This window comes from Microtus ochrogaster, unplaced genomic scaffold (genome assembly GCF_000317375.1).
Source record: "Microtus ochrogaster isolate Prairie Vole_2 unplaced genomic scaffold, MicOch1.0 UNK11, whole genome shotgun sequence".
NCBI lineage: Eukaryota > Metazoa > Chordata > Mammalia > Rodentia > Cricetidae > Microtus > Microtus ochrogaster.
The window spans coordinates 8,129,154-8,137,681 of NW_004949109.1; positions in this window are offsets into that span (position 1 = coordinate 8,129,154).

Genomic DNA, 8,528 nt, shown 5'->3' on the forward strand with positions numbered 1-8,528 from the left:
GTGTAATTATTTCGGGGCATAAGCTAGCCATGCAGGTGGCTGGGGTGCTGGGGACGCAGCCCTGCCGCTCCTATTACTACACAAACCAATAAAGAAAGTAGTCCAACCTTGGGGCCCAACACCAAAAGCAAACAACTTGTCATGCTTTTTGCCCTGTTCTAACATTGAGTCCTGCTAACCAAAAGCCTCTGTGGTCTTGGAAAACTGGTCAACCTATACCATCAAGCTGCCTTATTTGCTCTTAAAACTCTAGGGAGAGAGACTGAGTCCGGGGCTGTAGAGGAAAACCAAACAAGGCTTCCATCCTAACTGAGCCACTGCATTTGGGATTCTGTGTTTACGTGCCCTGTCATATCAGTACAAATGCCTTTGGTCCAGAGAGCCTGCTGACAACATTTTCCTTGTTGTAGCCTGAGCTCAGTCAGGCTGCCCACCTGCTGTCTGGTCTATCATGCCTAAAATCCAATTTCTCACTCTCAGCACTGCCTTTTATTTTTATGGGATGTGTCTGTGTATCTGTGTAGCACATGGGTGCAGGTACCCATGAGATCAGAAAGGGTATCTCATCTGCTGGAGCTGGAGTTATAGGCAGTTGTGAGCCACCTAACAAAGATGCTGGGAGCTGATTTTGGGTCCCCTGGAAGAGCAGCAAGCACCCTTAACTACGAGCTATCTCGCTAGCCACACAGTCTTTTAGAAAGAGCCTTTGAGGGGTACAGATGGGAAAAAGCTGGAGAAGATTCAAGACACAGCAGATTTTTCTTTTTTAAAAAACCTCATAATATATGTTCTTAAGAGAAAACGGAGTTTGACTTCTGAAATTTTCTGAACCAAAATAAGTGGGCATTGTCAGTTCCCTAGGACCTGTATCAAAGCCAGGAAGTACACTTAGGCTTAGATGGATGCTGGGGTGTGTGTCAAGGGCTCTGGGAAGCCACGTTCAGGTACTAACCAGGAAGAGTCTTGCTGGTTAGTGGATGAGCTAAGAGGCTAGCCCCAGAGCCAGTAAGCCCCCAGAAACCCGGCTGTTGCAAGTGAGCCCTCATCTAAGACAACTGGCTGTCTAATAAAAACCAAACAAACAACAAAACCAGGGTTGTCACCATGTAGTACATATGCATGTATGTAGGCAAAACACTCGAACACATAAAGTAGAAATAAGTAAATCGCTAGCAGAACAACAACAAACTGGAGTTCCAAAGAGTCTCTTCCTAAATGGCTCTTCCCACCTTTGTTCTCTGAGGAGTCCCTAGAAAGCTGCCACTTGATTTGTGTGCTTTCGGGTCTAGATAATGTACAAGATCAGGCTTTGAAGCATCATAGAGATTCAAGAAAAAGGACAACTTATGTGGGCAACTTCAGATTGTCCATGGCTTTGCCTTTTTGTTTGGTTGATTAAAATACTTAGCAAGCTTTACATTTATCCAAGAGTTTAACCTGGCAAAGAAACCAGCATGTTCTAGTCCAGGAAAGCTCCAAAACCCACAAACCGTTTATGGTGGACGTTCTTATTTGGTCACTGAGTCGTGAGGATGCATGGTTAATATTGTTTTTTGCCTTCTAAATGTCCCCCAAAGACCTGTCTGTTAAAGACTTGGTCCCTAGCCTATAGCACCAACAGGTCTTTCCCTTTGCCCCTGTTCCCTCTCCCCCTTGCTAAAAACCATAGATCACATTCCTAAAGGTAGTCCCCAAGGTCCATGCCCTTATTTGGCCACTGACTTATTCCTGAGAAAAAACCACCAAGGTCCAACAATTAAAATTCATTCTCTGGCTAATCTGTCCGTCAGGATTTACGAACCCACCCCTAGCAGAGACTCCCTGCTTTCCCTTACAAGCCTATTCCTACAAAAGCATCCTCCCTGGCTCTCTTGCTTGCTTGCTGCTACTGCTGCATTTGCAGACACCCTCCCAACTTGCCCCACTGGGGTAACAAACACTTTTGTGCTGAGAATCAGTGTCTGGGTATGTCCTGTGCCAACTTGGGGGGCATCCTCCCTTATAAAGGGAGGCCTGTAGAAGGATGCTGAGTCACGGGGCCTGAGCCCTAGGTGATATCGAGACACCACGCCCTTCGACCCCTCTCCTGCCTGCTGCCTGGCTCTCAGGAGGTGACTGCTTCCCCTGGTACGTACCTCTCGTTCACTATGACGTTCAGCTTTACCACAGGCCCGAGAGCTATGAGTTCAAGTGACCATGGGCTGAAATGGAAATCACAAGCCAGCATCTTGCTCCTTGTTGCCTGTGCACCTCAGACAATCTTTTCACAGCCACAGGAAGGATAAATAACACAATTACCTTTTTGAGTAATCAGTTTCAATAATTATAAAATACTATAGTGATACAAAAAAATGGTTGCATTCACTAGTTTTAAAAACAGGAATTTTTACTGAGCATGGTGATGGTGGTATATACCTCCACAGGCTGAGGTTGGGGAATTGCCATGAATTTTGTAGCTTTAGCTACACATATAGTGATTAGCAGGTCAGCCTCGGGCCCATAGCAGAGCTGCCTCACAGAGCAAAAACAGGATAATGAGCGGGAAAATTACATGTCTGTCATCCCAGGAACCTGAGGTGGGGAGACCAGTAAAGTCTAATACCAACATGGGTGTGCTGGTGGCTTTGAATCAGTTTGCAGGAACTGGACTGGGAAGAGTGGACGTCAGTAAGGAACTGCCTCCTTCAGATGGGCCTGTGGGCCATTCCATTGACTGATAATTGATGTGAGAGAACCCAGCCTTCTGTGAGCCGTGCTGTCCCAGGCAGGCAGTCCTGGGGTGTAAGAAAGCAAGCTGAGCAAGTTGTGGGGAGCAGCGAATGAGTAGCCAGGGTTCTTTGTGCTCTGTTTCGCTCCCGGCCTCAAGTTCCTGTTCTGGCTTCTCTCCGTGATGGGTTATGAAGCATAAGTGAACTAAACCCTTCTTTCCCACGTTGCTTTAGGTCATGGGTAGAAAATGGCACCAACATCCTGGAATTTTGTTGTGACTGATCTGACCGTGTTGTTTGAGGAGAGGATTGTGTTTGGGACCTGGATCTGGAAAAGCCATTGAGTATTCAAAATTTAGTGGGCTGTTCTGCGGGAGCTTGGAAAACTGGTGTGCCAAAAGACGTGCCGCCAGAGGAGGCCTGGTTTGTGACGTTCCAGAGGGAAGCAAAGACTCAGCGCTGTCCGTACCACACCGGGATTGAGAACCTGGGGCTTCTGCTTTGTTGGGGCTGAGAATCAGCTGTGACTAAAGAGAAACAGCTGGAGTGAAACCATTGCTTCCCTGAGACACATGAGGCTGGTTAGCTGGGCCTGTGAGATGGGCCGTGGCTAACGAGAGCAGCATCCCTGAGGTAAAATCTGGGACGTTTATCTTCAGGGTCAGAACACAGACAGGGTCCAGAGGGGGCCGATGCTGCATCTCAAGATGGCAGTCGAACTCGGAAATGTATGTGAGACTTCCACCTGGTATTGGTTTTGAAGGCCGTGAAGAGGTCAAGGAGAGCAGCTGAGTCTTGGCACTATGTAGCAGGATTGCGGTCCCTGTAGAGTAGTCCTGAGGCCATTTATAAGGGTGCAGCCTCAGTTCTAACGGAGGCCCCCAGGACTGAAGGGAACATTGAGAGAGGCTGAAGTTGCTGAAGCTCTTATTGCTGTAATAAGATACCCAACAGAAGTTAAGGCAGAAAGGACTTACTTTCCCTATAGTGTGAAAGAGTGAGGGCCTTTGTGGTGAGGAAGACATGGCAGCTGGGGCCTGAGGTGGCAACCCATCTCATCCAGGCAAGTCCCATCTCCCAAAGGTGCCAAGACCTCCCAAAACAGTGCCACCAGCTAGGGCCCAATTGTTCAAATACACGAGGGGAATAATTCACACCCAAACCGTAACATAGGTGCACGCACACATACACATACACTTATGATCTTTTAAGAACTAGGAGGGCACAGCGTACTGAAGGATTAGTCCACTGTAGGCACAGTTTGCATCAGACTGGTGTATGGAGAAAGATGCCAAGAGGCCTCTGGTCACCAGGCTCAGCTATTCCTCCTTTCTACAGCCGCTTCAGGGACTTTTCACTAAGCCATTAATGGCAATTGTATCTTTCAAGAATGGAACCACAATCTTGGTTCACAGCAATGAAAAAGTAACTAATACATTTGCTCAGTTTCCTTGGGACAGATTCAGGCATGGAACTGGAGATATGGCTTAGTCATTGAAACTAAGTACTGCTTCTGTAGAGGACCTGAGTTATGCTCCCGGCATCCACATACAGTGTTCACAATTGCTTATAATGGAAGCTCCAGAATGTCCTACACCTGATTCTGGCCTCTGTAGGTATTGGAATCCATGTGCACATGCACACATACACACACACACACACACACACACACACACACACACACACATGCTTTTTTAGTTAAAAAGCAAACTGCAAGATGATTTGTCCTCAACTTTGATCTCATAAACATTTGGTCTCACATTTCAAGACGTGTGCATCCCAGACACACATCTATGGATCCTGGGGAAATTTATGAAAAAAGACACTCAAACTGAATGAGCAACAGTTAGATGATGGCATCCAAGTCTTCTGGTGATCCTGGAAATTGCAGAGGTTTCCAGGGCTGACAAAGATGAAGGATTAGAAGGACACTTGAGGCCCATCCTAGTTCACAAGAGCACAGGGTGGAAGCTGGGGCTGGGGCTTAGTTGTAGAGTGCTTAGAAGGAGGTGATAGATTGAGGAAGAATTCTTTCAGGAACATATTCTTGTACACAGTTGTTCCTTTCTATCCACAGGGAACTGACTTTGGGGCATGCACAGATTCTTAAATCCACAGATGCTCAAGTCCCTCATACAGAATGGCTCAGCATTTGCTCATAGCCTGCCCACACCCTCTCACATGCTTTAGGTAACAATGGCTAACATAACACAAGGATTATTTGGTATAGACTGTTACGCTGCATTGCTTAGGGAAATGACAAGGAGAAGTCTATTTACGTTCCAATGGAATGTTTTCCAGTTTTTCCCAAGGATTCCTTGTTCTTTGCTAGTTAAGTCCCCAGATTCAGGGCCCATGCATAGCAGGCAGGGCCCAGAGAGGCATAAAGCTCAGTAAACCCCAGGTGATTTTAGAAGACATGGAGAGCCTCTTAGAAGAGCAGGGCAGGGCTGGGGATGGGGCTTGATGGTAGAGTGCTTGCCTAGCATTCCTGGAACTCTCAGTTCAGTCATCAGTGCTCCCAAAATTTAAAAGCTAGAAAGGTAAGAAAAAAGGAAAGACATAAACCTGAACATAGCAGCATAGACCAGGAACTTAAGCTAGTACACAGACCATTGAGGCAAGAAGATGGGACGTTCTGAGTCCCTGGCTTCACAACCAGGATGAGGCCAGTGTGGGCTACATTGAGAACCTGTCTTAAAAGGCTAGAAAAATGGTTTAGAGGAATGTGGAGGGAGGGGTCTGTACTAAGACGTTCAGCATGACTAAGTCCAACAGGTTGGGACTGTTAATTAACCATGAAAATTCTTTAGATAACGCAGAGTAGATCTGAAGCTGAGAGTCTATGTAAAGCCTACACAAAAAAGAATAAATTACCAGATGGCAAATGGAAGAACAATGTGAAGGGTCATCAGTATCAAATATGAATCAATTAAAATGAGTTAGTCATGAGTCACATTAAATGGAAGGTCACAGGTAGTTGGACTTAGGATTTTGACTGAAATGTATGTCGATAATGGTACTCTATCGTAAGCCATCAAATCTAACTTAGTCTGTCAGCTAGAGTTGAAGACGTCGAAACCCCATGCAGAACTGAAGACCCGCAGAGTCACTGATGGAAAAGGAGACACGAATCCCCTAAGCCCCGAAGGTTATCAGCCTGAATGGAACTGACTTCTTCAAAGAAGAGGTGAAAACTGTATTGTCACAGATACATTTCCGGGATACTAAAGACAGATTTCTCAGAAACGAAGATGAGGAAAAGAGCATTTTCAGCTAACTACTTAGCTCTGCCTGGCAAGTTCCCTTGAGTCTAGACCCTCCAAGGCAGGACAGTGACCCAGGGTCCGAGAGCACAGGGTTCCATGTGTCTGTGCCCAACCACACAGCTCCACGTTTTGTGCTGGTTGTTGGGAATAATCCAATCTCCTTAAATTAGATTCTTCTTCTGTTAAGGTTAAGTCAACTTCATAGTTTTTCCTTTATTTATTTTTTATTTCATAAAGGTTTTTTTCTTTTGCGTATAGATGTATTTCTGTGGAAATGAGCTGAGCAATGATCTGAAAAAGACTTCAGTGATTTTGGCTCTAGTGAAATAGCTTTCCTTTAACAAATATCTTGTTTTGTTTTATTTTTGTGTGTGCTCACATGTGTGCGTCAGTAACCCAAGAATATAAGATGGCATCAGATCTTTTGGAGCTGGGGCTACATGCATTTGTGAGCCCCCTGACCTGCTAGCTGGGATCAGAACTCCTGCTCCTCGTGGCTGAGCAGCAAGTGCTCTTAACACTGAGCATTTTCTCCAATCTCAAAATAGCTTTTCTTGAAGACAGGTCTTGCCAAGAATTTATCTGATGTCTTAAAAATGGTTTTTGTTCTTCTTTTCTGGCAACAGAAGGGGGTGTTCTAAAGCAGTCCCTGGATGTACCCCGGGTGGAGTCAGACCTGATATTTCAGGTCTATAATCCCAGCACTTAGGAGGCGGAGCCAGTGGCACTGGGAGTTAAAGCCCAGTATGGGATACACATTTTGGGCTGGAGAAATGGCTCAGCAGTTAAGCCTGTTCTTCCAAGGGTCCTGAGTCCAATTCCCAGCAACCACATCGTGACTCTCAACCATCTGTAATGAGATCTGGTGCCATCTTGAGGAAAGGTCCTGATCAGTCCTCCTTATCAACTTAGACCATGAAACCCAATATGGACAAGTTCAATAGAACCACCATATATGGGCTGCCCAAGCTAAATAAAAATGGGGTACACGGTGAGTTTGAAGCCAGTCTGGGATAAATGGGCCCTTGTATCAAAAGCCTATTGATATAAGGAGCTTGGTGAGAGATCCTGGGGGTGAAACTTCTAAGAATGGGGGAAGCTTTAACTCCCAGAGGATGCTCCCCGCTGAGACTTGGCGACTGAGCCTCACAGCTATAGCAGAAGCTCTCCTGCAGCTGCACTAGTGCCCACTGGGTGTTACAGCTCTGGTAGCTGTTCCTTTCTACAGCTGTCTGTCCTACTGGGAGAGAGGTTTGCCCTCTGACCCCCTCCTCTAAGAGACCCAAGGAAAACAAACAAATTTTCATCCTGTCCAGTTTTCCAATTTTCTTCCTTCCTTCCTTCCTTCCTTCCTTCCTTCCTCCCTCCCTCCCTCCCTCCCTCCCTTTCTTCCTTCCTTCCTTCCTTCCTTCCTTCCTTCCTTCCTTCCTTCCTCCCTTTCTTCCTTCTTTCCTTCCTCCCTTTTTTTTTTTGAGACAAGGTCTCACACAGTACAGCTGATCTCCAACTCACTACCTAGCCAAGGATAACCTTGAACTCTGATAGTTCTGCTCCTACCAAGTACTAGGGTCATAGCCATGTTTGCCACAATGTCCAGTTTGTGAACCCAGGGACTCGTGCATGCCAGGTGAACATTCTGCAGGCAGAGCCGTACCCTCTCCTCATGCCAGGCAAACCCTCTACCGGCTTCTGCTTGGTGATAAATAGATCTTGTTTGGTTGTTGTTGTTTCCCTGATGCACGGTCTCAAGTATCCAGACCATCCTGGGTATCTGTCGCTGCACATAGGTGACTATGTAGCCAAGGATGACCCTGAACTCCTCGTCTACCATACCTCTCGAGTGCTGGGCTGTTTCTCTGTTCTTACTTGGTAAGTCTTAGTAATGTCTTCAAGTTCTTAGAAGTCATTGCCGTCAATGCCTTTTCTTTATTCATCCTGCGTGTTGTCATTTACCAACTATAATATGAGCTCTGAGTGGCCTCCCCTCCCCGCATGCCCAGGATGGAGCCCACATCTACCAGAGATCTAGTGAGAGTGGTGAGTGGGTTTTCATTCCTTATCTTCATTCATCCGTGGAGCCAACAAAATATCACCCACCCAGTACAACCTAAATTGTGGAATTTAATATAAGCCCTCCTATGTCTTAACTGGTGGTAGAAAGTAAATTAATTTGGTGGACTAGATTGCCCACGGTGGTGCTCTCAATCTCTGTGGTTTCACGGCACAGATAGAAAATAAAATGTATTCATTCAACAGCCAGACAAAGGCTCTGGTCTCAAAGACCCAAAGCCTCAACATCCAGCCTTACTTGCTACCTGTGTGATAAGCCACCTTGATTCAACAGTGATGTTTAGCAACATGAGATGGTTCAGTGGCTAAGGGTGGCTGTCACCAGGTCAGATGACTGGAATTTGAACCCAAGAACCTACATGGTGGAACTGACTCCTGATAATTGTTCTCTGGATTCTTCATGTATGTGTATGCAAGCAGGCATGCACACACATTCTCTCTCTCTCTCTCTCTCTCTCTCTCTCTCTCTCTCTCTCTCTCT